Consider the following 20,554-nt stretch of genomic DNA (forward strand, 5'->3'; position numbering starts at 1 on the left):
GCATTACTTCCTCCTGGAATCAAGCGCACAATAAATTTCATAATCAAGTTTAAAGTATTTATGCATTAATTAGAACAATTCTAAACAATGAGTACCATGAGTGTATAATGAAATCTCGGCTTATCATCATTGAAAAATCCAATAAATAATTTCTATGATAACATTAATAATCAAAAGAGCATTCAAGACACTCAAAACCAAAACCAGAACTTGCCTTACAATTCTTCTTTTTCATTCTTCCCGCTTTTGATTTTTCCATTGAGGGAGAGGAGAATCGAATCCGCACCTATAGGGAGCAAACCTTTGGTAAAGATCGTACACCCAACCCTTTTCACATATCATCCATGGGGAATTAAGTCTACACCTATAGGGAGCAAACCTATGGTGAAGATTATTCGCCCAACACTTTCCAAAGGTATCTGTTTTTTTTTTAGGTATTTCTTTTTCTTCAATTGATCATGATGGGCAAATTTTCTAGGTTGGTTCCTTGCATGCTCAATGACTGCCAAGTTACAATTCAGCATCAAACTGAAACCTTAATGTGCAAGCGAGATGTGTCTTATGAAATCATGACTCAATTAATGTTTTTCTAATCATGGATTAATAGTTCGAACTTAACTGTGAAATCTAATAAATAACTGAATCCAAGAGTCATAAATTACCAACATCATTAATTTATCTTGTAATTCTAAATCCAAGATAGCTATCAAAATTACTTCGAATTCACAAGAAAGTCCAGAAAAATTTTAAAATTTTCACAATTTTTGCTAAAGACCAAGAAAATACTGATTAGGTAACCTGATCTCCCACCCCCAACCTAAAATCTACATTGTCCTCAATGTAAAAGATATGAACATGCAATACACATGGGACATCGAAAGTAAATGAAAAGTGATGGGAAGATAGTACCTGGATAACGAATCGAGAGAGACTTTTTCATAGAGATCACAGCATGAAAGTCGGTCAGCACGAGAGTGAAGACACGAAAACAAACTATCCTAAAAATAATGCAGAAAGCAAACTAACCTAATGGCGTAAAACCGTCTATCCTAGAATAGCATAAAGCAAACTACCTTAGTCCTATGAAAGTAGGAAAAAAAACTACTTGATCATGCCGTAAGGTTCCTCTTCCAGTCAATATCTTGATAAGTTCCTCAGTAAGTTCCTCAACAGGATCATCCAAAAGCCCTTGTTGCAATAAGTTTAGATGCTCTAGAGCTTGACTTTACAAAGAAACTTATGTACCTCATTAAAAATTTGTCGTTGATTCGTCAGAGGTATCCAAAGTGTATATGATTCACCTGTGTCAGAAAAAGTTTCAAAGTTAGTATCCCATGGTGAATCAGAGACTACAGGTAGGTCAAATTAAGAAAAAATTTCAGGAAGTGGTATAATCTCAACACATTTCGAAGTAGCAGACTTTGGTTCAATTTTCAGCTCCTCCTTCCCTAATGGTAAACATTCAGGATCTATGGAAGAAGGGGCTTCAGAGTAAGGGTTCTCTCGGTCAGTGATGACTACCGAGATGTTGTCTTGCAAGGCATTCACTATGTCTTTTATCATGGGATCATTTGAATCTGCAAAATGTGTCAAGCAATCATCCAAAGAGTTGAAAATTTTAGTTGAGCGTGACTTATGTTCCATATTAGAGCTCGTGATGATCTGCCCAAGAAATCCATTGTCTTTAAAGGTAAACGGAGGTGTGCTCTCTTACTCCAGCGCTACACAGACAGATTGAGGGTCAGTATACGAAGCATTGATGTGCGGACTCTGTTCATTGATACTACTCAGAAGAGGCATTGAATCGTCAACATTCAATAGTTCAGATGGTGGCCTCAACTGGGTGATTTCAAATTCCAGAGTCATATCGAGTAACTCGTCCATCCCCCGAATCATATCATCATTCAATTCAGGAGAGTGGTCTAAATATATCCCACAAGAGATAGAAAGGTCGGTTGTAAGGAGCTCATCCACTTTTAAATCAGACATGTCAGGTGAGTGGAGTAGCTCGTTATGACCATTCTCTTCGTGTACTCTCGATCATTGACCTGGACCAAACTTGAGATTAATTTCGGGGGAACTATGGCTATACATTCAGGATCGTCATCCCAATACTCATCATATTCTAGTTCAGTGCAGTGCACATTTGTGATAGGATCACTTTCCTCACATTCTATTCCCAGCTTGGGTTGAGGTTCACATAAAGCAACCTCTCCCTCATCATTAAAATCTAGTGTATCCTGTGAGTGAAGTATCTCATCATCATTATATTTGAAAGACACCCATGTATCTCCACCATTCTTTTGAACAGTCATTGAGATCGACTCATCGGGGAATTGAACCGTATACCCATTAATGGAATCCAACTCCTCATTCCAAATTTCAGATTTCTTCAAAAGCAAGTGAGGATCACTTTCCTCGCATTGTATTTCTGGATTAGATTGTAGTTGGAATGAGCGAGCTTCCTCTATCCGATCGAGGCGCGAATTGAGTGCCTCCATTGCTTTTCTAATTTTCGCAAAACACTCCATGTTATGCTAAAATGAATTCTCTTAGATTGTTTCTGGTTGGTTCTCAAAGGTAGGGTATCCAAGAGAATAATCATTACAACATGTTGTTGGTTCATCTTTCCAGTTTTGATGGTTCCACTGGTTATAGTCATACTGATCATACATGGGAGAATATGATGGTTGATAATAATCCTCATTCCCATAATTATGATCGTATACAAACCTATTAGTCGATGGAGAATAACGTTCTAGTCGGTTCTCAATGTCGGTTCTCGATGGAGACAAATCTTGAGGTATATGTTGAATTCCAAAACTCTCAGGCATTCCCTAAAATTGCTTATCCATCTCAGCATAGACACGTACCCAATCTTCCATGGTGAACCTTAATTCTGAATCTAATTCTAAAGGAAAAATCCTACAGCAATAAGAAATCTAGAAATAGGAAGAGAGATAATTAGAAAGAAGCTACCAATTTGGAGGTCTGTGTTAGAATCCTGCAAAAGAAAACAAAATAAGTTAGTTTCTAAAAATAGAAATCTAAAATTAGAAATTTTGTAAAGAACAAAGAAGAAGAGTTAGTTTCTAAAAAGGAAGGAAATTCTAGAATTAGAAAGTAGAAAGATAGAAGTAAACTAGTTTCTAAAAGAAGAAATTCCTAAAGGAAAGTGGAAATTTCTAAGATAAATTAGGAAAGTCCTAAACTATAAAGTAAGTTACTAAAAGAGATCTAAAAAATAGAAAGTAGAGAAAGAGTTTACCGAATTAGAAATTTCTATCTTAAAAGCCTACAAAATAGGAAGGTTAGTTTCTTAAAAAGTCTACAAGTAAAAAAATTTTAAAAATAAATTAGGAAACAAAGTTAGATTCTAAAAGAGTTAGAATTAGAAACATGCAAAAAAAAAAAAAAAAGCAAATCCTAATTTAGAAATAGTAAGGAAGAAATTAAGAAAGAAATTACCAATTTAGAAACCTATCTCAGAATCCTACAAAACGGGAAAGTTGGGTTAGTTTCTAAAAAGGGAAAAACTTTCTAAAATAAATGAAAGCCTAAAAATAGAAAATTTCTAAAAAAATAAAATAAAAAGTTAGTTTCTAAAAAAGAAACCTAGAATAAGAAAGTTTCTAAAACTAAAATCCTAATTCTAAAAATAGAAAAAGTAGAGAAGTTAGAAGGGGTTTACCAAATTAGAAGTTTATTTCGAGATCCTACAAAACAGGGAAAATAGATTAGTTTCTAAAAACAGAAAAAATTCTAACTTAAAATTAGAAAATCCTAATCTTAAACTAATCCTAAAACTAGTTAATCTAGAAAACGTAACCGTCAGTCCCCGGCAACGGTGCCAAAAACTTGTTCACTCCCCAAGTATAGGGTTGTGATGTAGTAATAAACTCGGTGAGACCGAGGTCGAATCCCAAGGGACTGAAACCTGTACGTAATGTGAAACTAAATAGAAGTAGAACTAAACTAAGATGAAATCTAAATCAATTGTAATTTGAGGAATAATGGTGAATTACTAATTTAAAACCTAAGGAATTCAGAGGAAGGAAACTGGGGATTCAGAGGATCCACTTGTAGAGATCAGGGAGATCTACGGTCGATTCATGAACTCAACTGGACTTCGAGTCCCATCTTCATCCAGTTGGAAGATATAACCTGAAAATCAAATCTGAATGTCTTTTGATCTAGTTTTAGAGAGATAAGATTGAAGTAAATTAGAATGGATTTCATCACAAAACAATGCCCATGAGACAAAGCAAACAACAGAATTAGACCGATCTACTTCAATCTGAGAGATGTATGAACGGTAGGAAGGGTGCCATCATCTAACCATGCCTAGGAGACGATAGTAAACAACAGAGCTTCCTGACTTCATAATCACAAAGAGTAAAAGGAAATACTCAAGCCATCGCAGATCTATTGTAATTTCAGTCACAACAAACCATAAACAACTAAAGGCATTCCTTAATAATCAAAATAGAATCAAATCAGTTCATAACATGAATCAAACCAGTAGAACACTACCCATCACACGACAAGCTTCACCTCTTAGCCCTAGCTAAGAGGTTAGTTAACCACAGACATGATCAACTAATTCTAAAAAGAAAAGAAAAGAAAAAACAGAAACACTAAAAAAAACTCTCTCTTGTATTCACATCCACAATCGGGTCCCATTCTCTCTCCCTTTCTTCTCCTTTTATAGCCAAGGCTATGTCGATGGAGGTCAGTCGGTGACGTGCGTAAGCTTACGCAGCAACGTGCGCAGCAGGGCCTGCTGATTGACGTTGGACGTTGGTGGGACCCATTTCTTGGAATTGCTCACAAGATCCAATCCATTCATTGGATTGTACATGAAATTTCAGCAAGATATAGGTGGTTTTAGAATGTTATTGACGTGGCCAAAGGTAGTAATCAAGCTGCACTCTGTGCAGGGCTGTACATTTGTAACTGTTGAAACTAGCACGTGTGCGTGCATGAGTGCATAAGGTCAACATGGGTTTAATTAAATCGAGCCACTCTACATGATGGATGGCTCGGATTGAGCATTTAGACCATAATGGAGGCCCACTACAAATCAAACGGTGCTCTGTTTCACGCCAGAAGAAATGAAAATTTTCGTTTTGAGTCGGTGGTGTCAGAAGGCCCCATGATCGAATTCTAATGGGAAATCCATGCCGTCCATTAGAATCTACTCGAAATTTCAATAGGAATTGACTGCTTTTGGATTACTTTTGATGTGGTCCACCTGATTTTTTGCTCTACCGTCCATTCCGCTTATGAACAGTTAAAAAACCAATATTCATTGTCTTATTCAATTCTGTCACCTAGGCGTGGCTGAGAGGGACCTTGTGAGTCTCATGGACGGTCCAGATCGGACCTTTGATGCATGGTGTTGGCCCACAAAGATCACAACGTAAGTCCCTATTATGCACGCTAGAACAAAAACAGAGTTTCCGTTTTTAGGAAGGAGGCTCGTTGCCGTACACGGCTAGTGCACTTGTGCACTATGAACACCCAACTTAGGTGGGTTCCACTATGCTGGTTATGGGAAATCAGCTCCATCCATCCATCTTGTCTCCTCATTTAATGTGTTGAATCCGAAGTTGAGGCATATCCAAATAGCATGTGGGCCCCACTCAATGAATTACCGGGTTGATCCATCCGTTGGTCCATTTCCAGAGATATCCTATGGCTGAAATTTTACATGTACGGTTAATTTATGGTCCCCAGGCCATGTATGAAGTTTCGTGTCAATTTGATGGCAGGAACCCTGTGATCTTGCATTCTGGACCAATTTCAGGTCTCTTTAACATGAACGGCTTGATCTTCTCGGATCCCTGGCGTGTAAATCCGTCGATTTTGGTCCCATGGAGTCCATCCCTTGCCTTGGTGAATTCTGTGCGTTAATTTCATGCTTTTAGCACCCTGTTTCCGCCCGAGCTCCTAAACACACCTTGCAGCATAGACACAGTTAAATTGGGCCTCTAAACAGTACCATATTTGTAAATCTAGGCAATAAATGGGGGCTGAAATGTAATATTTGACCCTCAACATCAAGATATGAAAATGGTTGGACAAAATTTGATGGTTGATTGATGGTAGAAAAAGCCTAAATCTAAAATTTCACATTTTGTACCAAAGGGAATGAACTGGCTTCAACATTTAATGGTGTAGGATCATAGATCGGGGTCTAAATTTTGTATAACATCGTAGTCATATGATACCAAAGTTTGGTTCAAATTTGAGTTGCAATGGACAGCAGGAAGTAGTTAAATCGAAAGATCCAGATTTATAAGGAGTTGGTAAGCCTCGAAAGGATAACTTCACGCTTAAGGAAAAGATTACCAAGGTGAGAGTCTTTATATTTCATACTTGGTCCATATTATGTGCAATCCAAGTCGTTCTTATGAAGAAAAATAACCTACTGCCACTACCCACGAGGTTTCTTCACTCGATGGACACTAAAATTAATGATTAAGGGGCTGATTTGTCAATTGGGTTACTTTTACAATGATCTAAAGGCTGAAATTAGACATATATGATTAATTTATGATACATAAACATAATATAAAATTTCACATTAAATGGATCTTGAGAACCACGTGATCTAGAATTTAATGGTCTAAGTTAATGGCATTTTCGTAATTATTGCTGATATAAGAGTTTTAGAAAATCTAATGGTTCTACATGATTATAAGCATATTTCTAAATAATTCTTACAAAAGAACTTATATCTAAATCATTATGAATAAAGAATTATTCACCAAATTAATTAAGGGAATATATATATATCAACCAACATAATCGATGGTAAGATGACATATTAAAAATAGAAAAACTTGATGGTTAGTACTTTGATCATGTATGTAAGTGGGTGTATGGTCAATTTTATAAACAGATGATCACAAGTGGGTTTTTAGAGGATCAAGAGGTAGAACATGTATACCGTTAATTCAAGTGACTTGTTCACATGTGTAAGTTTATAATATTGTAGTTTTGATGGTGGGTTAAGCATATTCATAGGTGGTGAACAAGATGAACATATCAAAATTTCAATTTGATATGTGTACAAGCGGATGCAGATATCAAGTAATTAGTTTACTATGATCGGGTGGTGGAAACTCAAAGTGAATTGTCAGATATCTTCACCTATCGGTGGATAGTTGGTTCAACGGTTTGCTCCGATGGACAAGTGGGAGTACTTGGACATATGATGATCTTGCCTTAAAATTAACTGTTGGATGGCTTGATTTATGGATGGAGATCATTCTTAACGGTCAAATTCATGTTGAAAAATAGATATAAGGTTAGGATAGCTAAATTGGTATCGTACACATGTCCTACGGAAGAACCTAGGTGAGTTTGAACAAACTCTTATACTCCAACCTACATAAAGTAGGAGTACAACAATGGACTCTACACTTGACACTTGTTGGATTAAGTCCCTTTATAGATCCATCTTGGGTTGCTTAATCTCCGCTCTCCTGTGCTTCAATTAGCTCTCCGATGCTCCCTGAAACATGATGTTGCTGCTTCACTAAGGCTTTAACTTTGCAATCAATCTCCTTGCATTTGATATACCTTCAAGGTGACCAAGGTGATAGAAGTGGGTTGAATCTCCTACAATTAATGGGAAGTTATTTTTCCTACGGGATTCAACTGAGGGACAATCTAGAGTATGGTAGATATTATAGATTTCCCTATAAGCTTGGTCTCAATACTCTAGAAAAGGCATGGGATCATGTTCTTCTTGAATAGAAGCATGGAATGCTTGTTTGAGTGAAGAATTGCCAAGATAAAGGCATGAATTTCAATGGGAAAGAGTTCTACGCTATTTGGTTAGGCTTGGGATGCACTAGAGTACCTAAAATGCCAAAATTCATCATTTTTGCAAAGATCTAGAAGCTAAATATATAGAAAAAGTGCTCTAATGGATCTTTAACTGTTATATTTCGTTTACACCTAGAGGGCATTCGGTCGGACCAAATTTTGGTTTGGTCGGACCAAATTAAGGCCGAAACTTGTTGAATTGTTTTGGCCATTTTTTATCAAACCGAACTTATCATTCAGTTAGATCGAGCCCAACCGAACAGCGGCCAAATTTTCCTATTATGTTTTGTCCTGCAATGGGTAGATTCGGTCAGACCGAATGTTGCTCAATTTAGATGATTATTTCAGCATCAAAGACCTCAAAAGCCAATCTAAAAGTGTTAGGGTATAAGCTTATATGGCTTAAGGGATGATCAAAATGGGTTTTCCTATTTGGTCCAAATCATGTAGAAGTCAAGGGGTTGTTTTGGGTTAGAGGTTAGGGTCACTAAGGCACCTTGATTTACCTGTGCTTGCTTCCTTAATGCTCCGACTTCTCTTGTCTCTTCGGTCTTCATTATCCAAAGGGTCAACCGATTATACGATACAATGACTCACGTGATTGACAAATCGGGTGAAAAAATGGTTGTACTAACATATCTTTGTATGGTTGTTAATCCACAATGTTAGCTGGTCGGGCTAGTGAGTGAACCCAACATGGTTCATACATAGCATAATATAAGATAGTATACCCAAACCATATTATGTATATGTTGTATGAGCATGGATGCAAGGATCATATCAAGTGGGATGATCGTCCACTTGCTTAGGTTGGATCTCTGCCAACTCGAAATCATACCCATCAAACATCCACCTAGATAGGCATGAGTAACTTGTACCCTATAGACATCCACCTAGATAGGCATGAGTAGCTTGTACCCTATAGACATCCACCTAGCTACGCAAGAGCAATTAGTACATCTACTCTATGAGTAGGCTTCTAATTTTGTGGTTTCTGGCAATGAATCGGCCAGGCGCAACCATCCATGGAGATCCTCCAAGAATTCAAGGCACAAGGTGTGCATGCACTCTCAATGGATGTATGTAATGCATGCATCATTCTCCAAAATTTAGCACATGAGTATAGAGACTCTAGTCTCGAGTTCCTGTGTATGAGCTTAAGATAAATTCAGTGTGTTCTCATTCAAGTTTACATTCATTCCATACACAAATAATCAAAGTAACACATTTCAACTTAGTGGATTAAAGCAAGGTAAAGATAACAAAATCCAAAAATATAGGGCTAATATGCAAAGTTACAATTCTAAATATGGTGTCCACCCATATGAGAATTATACAAATTACAGTAAATGCAACATGTACAAAAAATACAACTACCAAGCAGGAAGAAGTTAGAGATCTATTGGGGCGCCCCAAGCGCACCACCGATTGGTCCTCTTATTGAGTCATCTGTATATGTCTAGTAGAAGGCGTCAAACACTAACATAGTGAAGAAATATCCCTATGATTTTGCTCAAGACATTTTATTGATGAGTTGGTTCATAACAATATATATTCCTGTATGAAATACTCTTAAGCATGTTACCTCAAACACATATATACTAAGTAAGTTATACATGTTATTAACACAACCAGACGCAGGTAATGATGGCATAATAAAATAAATATTTTTCTAATCTAGTCATTATGTGCATTATTACTATAATGAGATCGTGCATGATCCTCACAATCCAACACTCTCTCAACAAGCGACTCCAATACCTTTCGTAACCACCTATCCTAAAATATTCATAATTAGCCAAGTGATTATTAATCCTAATTGATACAGCAGGTTGGCAAAGCTAGAATGTTACTATTACATCGTGAGTCATTATTTAGATCACATGGCTTGTTATGGTACATAGTGGTTCCTCACCAATGTCCATTAATTCAAATTAAGGCATTAACCATTATATGTCATAAATCAATAATTTCAACGGTAAAACATGATGCCCAATAGTATGTATATCAATACGGTAAGGGTTGTCACCCAAACACTGAATAAGAACAATCAATTGGATTGTCACTCAAAACTAAATCAATACAAAAAAATGGCTCATCACCCCATTTCATTCACGCCCAAGTCATTCGAATAGTACTCTAGCACGCAACCATCGATCGGATATTTAATGAAACTTATTCCAATAATAATATGTCACCTCTATTAATGATTACTAGTCACTATTGAGAGGTTTGTCACCCCAAAATAGGTCGATAGCTCAAACACAGTGTCCCATACTACCATTCTCAACTCATGAATCTTTATAAGATCATAACGCATTAATAGTTATGAGTAGACTTAAATCAATGGTAACAGTGGTATCATAAATTCTATCAAATGTTATGCAATCACTAAGCATAAGAATGATGTAAACTTTCATTAGACTGATGCGATCAACTACAGAGGACCCGAGGCAAACTGACATTAGGTACAAGGCATCCTGTTTAGTTCCAACTACTGTCAATCGTTTGTGTTCAACTTTAGTCGACTGTATAAGTTTGGGATAACCTCCTGAAAGCAAACTATCCAATTATTTAAATACTTTACGGAGTTTGATCTATCACAACAAAAATTTGGATTTATCAACTACATAAGTATAAACATAAGGAAATTTAATATTACACCTAGGTATACCAATTGAATGCATGTACGAATTAGTACAATCCAACCAACATGAACACAATCTGACCTATAACAACACAACAATTGAATACATGTATAACTTAGTGCAATTCAATCTACATCAACAAAATTTAATCATATCAAAATTTCTTAACATTTGACACTAAAGAATTCTAATATTAAGAGTTTCATATCATTAAAGCATTTCATTGAGCATATTATTAACCAAATAGCAAATAGAGATATTTAATCAGTTTAAAATGCTAATTAGAAACTTGAGAGTAGATCTTCACCTTAGAGTCGAAAATCTTTGATCTAGATGCAACCTCAATATCGGGAATTTAAAGAAAACACTCCGCACCTAATTTAAAGTGTAAGACTATAGCTATTGGCATGGATTTAATCCTAATTAAATGTTTAACAATGGATGGTGGCTTTACTAATTCGATTAGAATAGTTCGTCATCTCGATCCAATGAATCGGGGCCCAAAATCGGTGCAAAACCGAAATCCTAACAGAGCCAAGATCGATTACGGCTCCCGCAAGAGCATGGACTACCCCAATCAATAATCGAGATCCAAAACCCTAAACCCTAAGGCATTGTTAAAATTAGGAAATGGATGCACATGTGCAAAGGGAAGATTCCATACCTCGTAAAAATTGACAAATTCTATGGGCAAAGAGGGCACGAAATGGTGAGTGCATACCAAAATCAGCAAAAAATAGCATGATGCGACAATACACACCCGAATCTGAGCTCCCACATAAGCTCACACTCATTCTTTTCCTCTCTCTCTCTCTCTCTCTCTCTCTCTCTCTCTCTCTCTCTTATTTGCTAGGGAAAATTCGTATGGGGAGAGGGGAAGTGAAATAAATGAATATTTATAGTGCCAGATGTTGTGCAAATGGCGTAATGCATAGATACTTACTATTATAATCCTAAGGGAGGTTGTTTCTAGCTTTCGGGCTCCACTATGGAATGTACAATATGATATAAGTTGCAGGATGGTTGCCCTAAGTAGTGATTTACGCAAGGCTTCGATTGCCCTGCAAATCAAACACACCAATCAACGACTATGATCAAAAGTCAGTTCAACGATTACTGATCGTCGATTGGGGTCACGGCTATACAAATATGTGCAAGATATTACTCTATGTTAGTATCTTAAGTTTGGTTGTGATCTAAGGGCCTGAAGCCATAACTTTGACAATGATCAAAGAAAGATAATTAACTTAAGTTCCTATTGATTTCAATCCAGCCTCACACAACACATATGCCTCCTTTTGACTCCAAATTGAGTGATTCCACATGCCTTCTCCCCTCAACATTAGTAATAGACATCAAGTCCAACAAGACAAGTGTCTTTCTATAGTTTCAGATTTAGCGGACCACTAACGGATGGTTTAAAGCTAGTTCGATTAATCTGGGTATTCCTATAATAGGTTTAGCAAAGAAATTTCTCGTATAAAGTGATTAGGGTGTGAATTAACTAAATCAATAGCATGGCTTATTCGTAATTAACAAAAATAATAATTTAGCTCTAATCACCCTAATCAAGAACCTTAATTTAACTAAAATAGAAACTACTCGAATTAGTAAAATATATTTAAAATAAAAAATTCTAATTTAATTATATTATATAATTCCTAACATGATTAAAAGCAATTCCTAAAAAAACACCAAATACACAAACTCTAATATGAAAATATATATGTGTGTGTGTGTGTGTGTGTGTGACCCATCAAGAATGTGCGGTTGTAAAAATTTTCAGTTTTAATAGGTTCATTACATGTAACATTTTTGGAACTTTTAGTTACGTTAATAGAGACCATGTCTTCATCCATAGGATCCCAAGTGTCCGGATCAATCGAAAGTTCGATTCTATCTGAACTACCTGGGGGGCTGCTGCTGTGTAGAAAGTGCGGACCAAGCATTATTTCATAAATTTTGTAGTAATTCGTCATCAAGTCCACATTTGCCTCACTAAATTTTATTCCATTTTGATTTCAAAAAATTTGTTAAAATTTTATAAGTACCCGATGCCTGAAACTAACAATTTTTTATATAGTTTCTAAACTGTCTTAAAATTGACCTCATTTAAATTTTATTTTTATTTTTATTCATTTATTTATTAAAACTAGACTCATCAAGATTCAATCTGGATTTTGAATCACCTCAATCGGAGTTGTATTGAAGGAGATTCGTATTTTTGTAGTCAACGTGTTGAAACTGTTAACTCTGTACATAATTGTACATTGTTGTACAAGGCTACTCGGTTCAACGGAACCCTGATGTCCTTATTTGCTCAATGCAACTGAGTTGTACTTGGTTTAAATGAAACCTATTGTCCATATTTGCTCAGTTGTTTGATGTTTTCTCAGTACAACCAAACCATGGTGTCCAAATTTGCTCGATGCAACCAAGTTCCACTCCATTCAACCGAACCCTGCTATCCAGATTTTCCAAAATTCATACTTCAACTCAATCGAGCTGTTTTGGTGGAACTAATGTCACTCTTTTTTATGCCAAATATGTGTAAATGCACACATGAACATGCACTCTAATCGAAAAATCAAAAGTAATACCCAAGGACATCCAATTCCTAAGTTGGAAAAATCCTGCGTATTAAAGTATGCTCAATTTCTATGCATCGATATGTATAGTCAACTGGATATGTCTCTCTCTGAGAGGAAACTAAGATTTATGATATCAATGATTGCATATTTTCATGCTTAGCATTCATCAAAATCTTCTAAGACATGCATTATAAAGCAAGGATCATAGTAATACAATGACTCAGCATTTATAAAACAACCATTTCAAACAAAAAAATCTCAACCATTAAATCATCTATCTTAATCATGTAGGTATGAGACACTTTAGGATTCACTCACCTATTCGATGTAGGGTCGAATCCTTCAATCAATGGAACGCTTTGTAAAATTATACTTCAAGTCCCTATTAAGATGATTTAATGTACTTAAATTCAATCATATTATTTCAAAATGTGGGGTCCACCTCTAACTCAAACAAGATGACCCATCATAATTTTTAAATTTCAAATTTGAAAGAATACGGGAACCGTCGATCTATACAATTGATCGATCGAGCAAGCTTGATAACCCTCGATCGATCGACCATGGATCGATGAAAATCTGAAATAAATCTGTTAAGTCTTTGAACACTCTTGGCCATCGTCGATCGATCGAACCTTTCTCATCGATTGATTGAGCCTGGTCGGATTAAATCAGTCTTCTCTCTGGATTACTTTGGTCGTCCTCAATCAAATGAGTTCAATCGATCGAGCCTCAGGTTCGATTAGTCGAACTAAATCATAAATTTTAAAATTTAGTCGCCAGACAAAAGTCTACCTACTTTAATCGATCAAACATTGACTTCGATTGATCAACCAAAGTCGGGTAGGTTCAATTACACTATCTGATTTTTTTTATTATTTTTTTTAATTTAGGTTTTTCTTCTTCCTCCTTTGTTTTGATAGATTCCATTGATTAGGGAATTGGGTCCAATTTATCCAATAGTCTTCTCTTATAGATGAATTTGGAGAAAATAAATGATTACTTAGTTTCGAATATCTGGCATCTACAATTGATAGTTGAAAACTATTTTCGACAAAAGCTCTTATGGATTATACATCGCAGATCGTTGCAGAATTCCTCTGTTGGATCACTCTAAGATTCAGGTCCTAACATGATTTGGATTTAGGATCCTTAGATTCGAATCTCCTACACTGACACGGTTGGATTTCATAAAGCTGATCTTCATAATACACAGAAATAATACGAAAACCGTTTCCTTATTCAAAAGCTCCTTCATATATCAAAACAATGGACGTAAGGTAAAGCTACCATGTGCATTGGTTAGATTTAAGGTTTTTAGATAAGAATTTATATAAAATAAGAGTGGAAAAATGAAATCTTATCGATGGAGGCTCTTCTTTTACAGGCCTTCTTTCTCTCTCCCAGTGTCTCTTAGGTTGAGGGTTTTCCACAGGAATTTTTTTTAGATCTCCCCTTTAAATAGAGTGGAAGCCCTAATTCTATAAGTTTCCACTAGGGTTTTGGTGTATTTTGGCTAAAATATAATTCCTATAGTGTAAGGAATCAATTTTCTGACATATCCCTCTACCGAAAGTGGTTTTACTAACTAGGTTAGTGCTTGGTTTTTATTAATAAAGGAAAATTCAATTATTAATTTGTTTTAGTCAAGGTCTTAAGTGGGTCACAAAAATTAGAGTTGTTATATCAAAGGTGGACATTACATGATGGATGACCCACATCTAGTTTAGGTCTTATCACTTACAGAATTGAAAATTCTAGTTTTCTCCCTCTCAAATCCCTTGGCTCTAAAGCTCTCATGTTTATCTTTCTCAGGATTTAACCATAATCTTGTATTAACAAGGTTTATATAACCCCCAAACAAAATTAGAAACAAAACCGTGCACTTACACAAAAGTTACACAAACCATCAATCAAATCGACTCCAATCGATGACCAATCGATCGAATCAACACCCACTGTCGATTGAATCGAAAGTGCCCAAAAGTGTATAGAGAGTAAACTTGTATTTTCAGGATGTTCTCAATCAAATCAACCAGACTGTTGATCAAATTGATAACCCTTTTTAAACACTTGATTGAAGGCACTTAATCAACAATTGCGTGAATATGTAGGGAATAGTCACACCATAAAAGCGCAGGGAATACTCTTGCTCCGATGGTAGACTCTTGGGAGTTTCACCACCCTGTCAAGGGTTCAAGTATCCATAGGTGGTGAAATCCCACTACTATGTGAGTGTGTGGGGGTGTGTGTGCATGTGTAAAATAAATAATTTGTTCCATGTTGGTGGAGGTGGATTAGCTGCAACCCCATATCCAACCAGGTAGGTGCTACCTTGACTGTGGGGCCCACCTTGATGTATGCATTGTATATCTACATCATCAATAAATTTTTCCAACTTATTTTAGTGGATGGCCATAAAAAAGAGATTTTAACGTATTATTACCTGATTAATGCGCTACTTACACTGAGTACCTTTTTAAATTACATTTTTATTAAGATACCTCTTTTATTACGTTATTGTCAAATGGATGGCTTCGGTTAGTTTTACTTAAATTTCCGTTATCATTTTTCCCAAAATGACAAAAATACCCACTAACGAGGATGGGAATAAAAATAAAAACGGACTTTGAATGTGCAGGCAGCAACCGGCCCGTGCCACGTGGGTCACAATGCCGTATGTGTTTCATCCATGCCAGGCCATCCATTTATCAGATCATTTTAGGGCATGAGCCCAAAAGTGAGTCAGATCCAAATCTCAGGTGAACCAAAACATAGGAAGAACGCCCACCATTAAAAACTGTCTGAGCCCACTGTAACATTTATTTTCTGTCTAACATACTTGTCATTTAGTTACACAGACGTGAATGAAGGGAAAACATAGATACAACTTCGTCCAAAACTTTTGTGGCCTTTTAATAGTGTTCGTTGAATCACCATGATTTCTTATGATATGGTCTACCTAAGATTTGGATCCGCATCATTTCAGGCTCATGCCCTAAAATGATCTCAAAAAATAGATGGCCCACCCTTTGCAAACTATATTCAAGTTAAAGGCTCTCCTGTCTTGGACATCCCAGAAAAATTCATTCCTCTATTTGTTTTCAAAAGACCGCATATCCAAAACTCATGTGGGCCATACCATACGAAACAGAGGGGATTGAATGCCTGGTACTGACAGAAGTTTTCTATCCGGATGATATTCGTTCCTACGGTTTATCTGAGTGGTAATAATTATAAGAACGGTTTGGATGGCATATAAACATCATGGTCAACTCTAGGAAGGTTTCAGTGGTGGACATCGTGCTTCCCACTTTTTTTTTTGGTGTGGCCCACCTGTGTTTTGGATTCGCATAATTTTTAGAATCCTGTCTTATCGTGGTCTTTCAAAATAGATGGACGGAGTGAATTTATCATAGACATCTCCATGGGCCCACACAGCCCGAGCCCAATATATATTTGTGCACAGGATCACAGGCAATCGCTCTAGCTAGAGCTGGGCAAAACGGATCCAATCCGGTGGATCCGACCCGATCAGACCCGATCCGACCCGATCCTAACCGAACCGACGGTCTGGATCGGGGAGGATCGAGTTAGTTAGTTCAGATCTGAATGCCTTTCAGATCAGGATTGGATTGTGATCAATCCGAACCGATCCGATCCGAAACCCGATCCGAATGGACCCGATCCGATTAGATCCGATCTGATCCGGAGCCTTAGGAGGATTTTAATGGAGGATACCCAATCATTATTATTTTCCTGTGGTGTGGTCCACTTGAGATTTTTATCCCTCTAATATTTTATATCAAGCATTAAAATAATATGTAAAAATGAATGAACGACGTCGATGAAATACATACATAATGGTGGGGCCCACATATCACCGAACACAGAACACTCGGAGTAGCCAACTGTCACCCACCAGCTACAGCTGTAGCCCAGTAAATAGGGAAGGATTGCATACTGAGTTCCTCATTACACTTTTATTGTACAAAGTAAACTCAGGTGGGCCTACCATGAATGTACTGGGTTATCCATGCCGTCCATCCGTTTTTCGAGATCATTTTAACGGTTGAGTCTAAAATATAAGTATTCCAAAAGCTCAAGTGGACCACAGTATAAGAAACCATGCGAATAAGGACTTCCACCGTTGAAACCATGCTAGGGCCTACAGCGATTTTTATTTGTCATCCAACCTGTTCATAAGATTACGCAGACATGAATGAAGGTTAAAAAACAAATATCAGCTTGATCCAAAACTTCTGTAGGCCCCAAGAAATTTTCAACCGTAGAATTTCAATTCACACTATTTCCCGTGGTGAGGTCCACTTGAGATTTGGATATATCTCATTTCTGGAATGAAACCATAAAATTATCTATTAAAATGGATGGACAGAGTAGATAAAATATTCAAATCACAGTGGACCCCACAGAGTTTACTCAGTACACTTAGCGACCAGCGTACTGAGTTACATATTACACAATCCGCTTCCGTAGCTAGCTATGCTAGCTGGCTACGCAGTGGCGTGGGGAGATGAAACTGACGCTCCTCGAGCTCCGAGTTGTACGAACGGTTCAAAGAGATCAAAGTTATATGAGCCCCACAGTGATGTATTTATTATATCTACACCGTTCATATATTTTTAGAGATTATTTTAGAGCATTATTCAAAAAATGAATAATATCAAAAGATCATCTGGACCACACCACAAATAGCAGCAGAGAATGATTTTCACCGTTAAACACTTCTTATGGTCCACTTGATAGTTAGATCTGTCTTATTTTTTATCACAAGCCTTATGACGAGCTTGCCAAATGGATGGACGGTTTGAATATAACACATACCCCATTATGAGACCCACAGAACTTGCTAACGTCGTTGCAGCAAGTTACTTGTGTGAAAAGCAATCATTGCAATTTCGTGCAGTGAACGTGACACGCCGGGTAAAAGCATGCATACGGTGCAAAGTGTTCTTTCATGGCCATGTGGGGCCACCTTGACGTATGTTTTTTATGTAAGCCGTTCATCCATTTTGACATATTATTTTAGGCCTTGAGTCCAAAAAGAAATTATATTAAAGGCTAAAGTGGACCACACCACATGAAACAATTAGATTAAATTCATACCATCTGAATCCTACCGAACCCGATCTGACTCGGTTTCCTTGACTGAGTCGGACTCGGTTCGGGTTAGGCCTACCATATATCGGATCAGTCCGAGTCAGGTGACCCAGACTCGATCCTGGATTGGATCTAGTTCGAATCAGGCCACTAAGACTTTGGATTGAGTCGAGTTAGATCAAATCCAATCCGATCCGGACCGTTGCCCAGCTCTAGCTCTAGCAGGTTAAAGGGTGTCTAGGTTTAGTGTGGATCGTCTAAGTTAAAGGCACAGACAATTTTTGCGCCCCTCCCTTCTCATTGGTTCATGTCATGGCCGATGACACCATCTCACATAATACGTAGATTTTCTCTCCCGGAGATGGAGTATTATTCAGCACACCTTTCAACGTATGGAACTTCTCTGGGTCCCACCATGATTGATGTATTAGATCCACGCCATCTATCAATTTTTTCAGATCATTATCGAGCATGAGCCCAAAAATGAGGCACATGCAAAGTCTAAGTGAACCACCTCATATACTCGTGTAGATTGAACGAACTACCGCTGAAACCTTCCTAGGACCATCCATGAGCTTTATTTGCCATCTTACCTGTTCATAAGGTTACACAAACCTGGATGAAGATAAAACACAAATATCCCGTTGATTAAATTCTTTTGTGGCACCCAAATGTTTTCAATGGTGGGCATCAGTTGCTACTATTTCATGTGGTGTAGTCTACTTCAGAATTAAACCTGATGTCGAGTGAATAGCGGAAAGTTTCATGGCCAAGATGGATTAGAAAAGGCCCGGTCAATGACAGAAATGATCCAGATCGTTAGACTTTAAATCAGGTGTATTTTACAATTCGAAATGAGTTATTCGATGTACCATATATGATTTTGCGGTAGGACGAGCTACTTTAGCTACCCAACCCGCTAATCCGGGTTGTACCGAATTTGCAAAATACCGTCGACCGTCAAATTCCCTTTTTATTTTCATTTTTATTATTTATAGTAATTTTTAGTTTCAGTATAACTCTTCATCCGTTGAGCTTTAGGAGTTGCGCCCAACATGAAAAGTTCTTAGAATAATTAGGAGAACGTAATGGTTCAACCAAATAGGACACTTACTATTTTTGGTTGAAAACCTTGTGCACTATAAGACATCATGACCGTTAATAAATACTATGTTTACTATTTATAGTAAGTTGCAAATTCTAGGAATTTTAGAGTTTGATTCTGAAACTTCTCCCATGGCTTAGTATCCACATTTAAAGGTTTGTGAACTCGTTTATTTTATTCATTAATCAAATTACGAATTTTATAGAATTTATTTATATTTTTCTTTCTTTTTCCTCATGGATTCGAGAAGTCTTTCTGAGGAGTCCATAGAAGCTCTGTGGATTCGGAGTAGTTATCCTTGAGGAAGATGGTGATCGACCTCATCACGTTCATCCTTATGTCAATTGGTACCAAAGTGAGGATTCCCCTTGGGCCGATGTCAAAACAACGAAGGTATGAATCAAAATCTTATAGACAGTGATCTAGGAATTCGTTATCTTTCGGAAAGAATGAAAGCTTTCCACCGAGAGAGAGTCAATTGACTATGCAAGGGCTGCAGGCAACCCTTGACCATCTGGCAGATATGCTACTTCTGCCTCGAGCCCTAGGCGATGCTCCACCGCCTGTGGTTGTTATACGGTACAACTTCGATTTTCGTAGAGCACTACCAGTGGTAAATCATAAGGTTACATCAAATGATTCAAGTTCTAGTGACGAGAACCTTAATAAAGGCTTTACTCGACGACTAATCCATGGAAGTGATCATCTAGATCGTGCTGAAAGAGCCTATCGAGGTAACGCTAAACTTCTTATTTTTAATGGTATATTACGCATAGCAGATTTCCTCGACTAGCTAATCGAAGTAAAATGATATTTTAATTACATGGACATGTAAAAGCATACAAAAGGTGAAATTAATAGCGTTTAAATTAAAATTTGGTACTTTTGCATGGTGGAAGCAATTACAACTCTCATGTGCTCGACAGAATAAGGCGCCCATCTTATCATGGCCACGGATGAGACGCCTTCTTCTATCACGATTCCTTCCTAGTGATTTGTAACGCCCTGAGCTTTCGGAGCCTAAGTATATGACTCGTTCTCCAAAAATCCGAGTGTTAACCTTTAAAGATAGCCAAATTTAGATTTTTTCTTTTCTTTTTCTTTCAAAGTTAGCAGTTAACGATAGATGGACAAATCAAACAAAAAGGAAAATTTTCATTTGCATTTAAAATATACGAGCGGCTGCCCATAATGACTTATACAAACCAATGTCTCCATATTAACAAATACAAGAATTACACAATTTACAT

The sequence above is a fragment of the Magnolia sinica genome, chromosome 3, assembly GCF_029962835.1.
Source record: "Magnolia sinica isolate HGM2019 chromosome 3, MsV1, whole genome shotgun sequence".
Taxonomy (NCBI): Eukaryota; Viridiplantae; Streptophyta; class Magnoliopsida; order Magnoliales; family Magnoliaceae; genus Magnolia; species Magnolia sinica.